This window comes from Monopterus albus, unplaced genomic scaffold, assembly GCF_001952655.1.
Source record: "Monopterus albus unplaced genomic scaffold, M_albus_1.0 scaffold105.1, whole genome shotgun sequence".
NCBI classification, from domain to species: Eukaryota; Metazoa; Chordata; class Actinopteri; order Synbranchiformes; family Synbranchidae; genus Monopterus; species Monopterus albus.
The window spans coordinates 3309419-3309975 of record NW_018127985.1 but is presented as its reverse complement, the minus strand read 5'-3'; positions in this window follow the sequence as shown (position 1 = coordinate 3309975).

The following is a 557-nucleotide window of genomic DNA, read 5'->3' as shown; positions in this document are numbered from 1 at the left end:
ATTATTTTCCTATTTCAATTTGACACCCAGGCCTTTTCATGCTAATTCTATTATTCTTGGAAGTTTATGTGATTTCATATCACTAGAAATCGGTAATGTATTATAACCCCCTTTGAGCTAAAATAAACTGAATCCCCCTGCAGTAGCCACCGGGAAAATAATTACTTTCATATCAAAACTCTGCAGGAGTCGAGCGGGTCCTTTTCGCCTCAGGCTCGTAACCTCATTTCAGTGGGGGCTTATAGATGAATAAATTTGTTAAGGCAATATACAAAGTACAACATGAGATTTCTTAAGAAAGCCCTTCCTACTGTACCGTAGTCCTGCACTGGATGTGCTGCTATTTAAGGTCTCACACGGTTTGAGGTGCTTGTATACAATAGATTTATTTAAGAAAAAACCTTACATATATAAATAGTATAATACCTTTTTTACAGCTCTTGAGGATTTGTGTTGGTCTCGTGGTCCTGTGTTTTTTTGACAAGTTATCACACGTTAAAGGATATTAGAGACTCCTGACTCACACACACATACACACTCGCAGAGAGAGAGGGGGG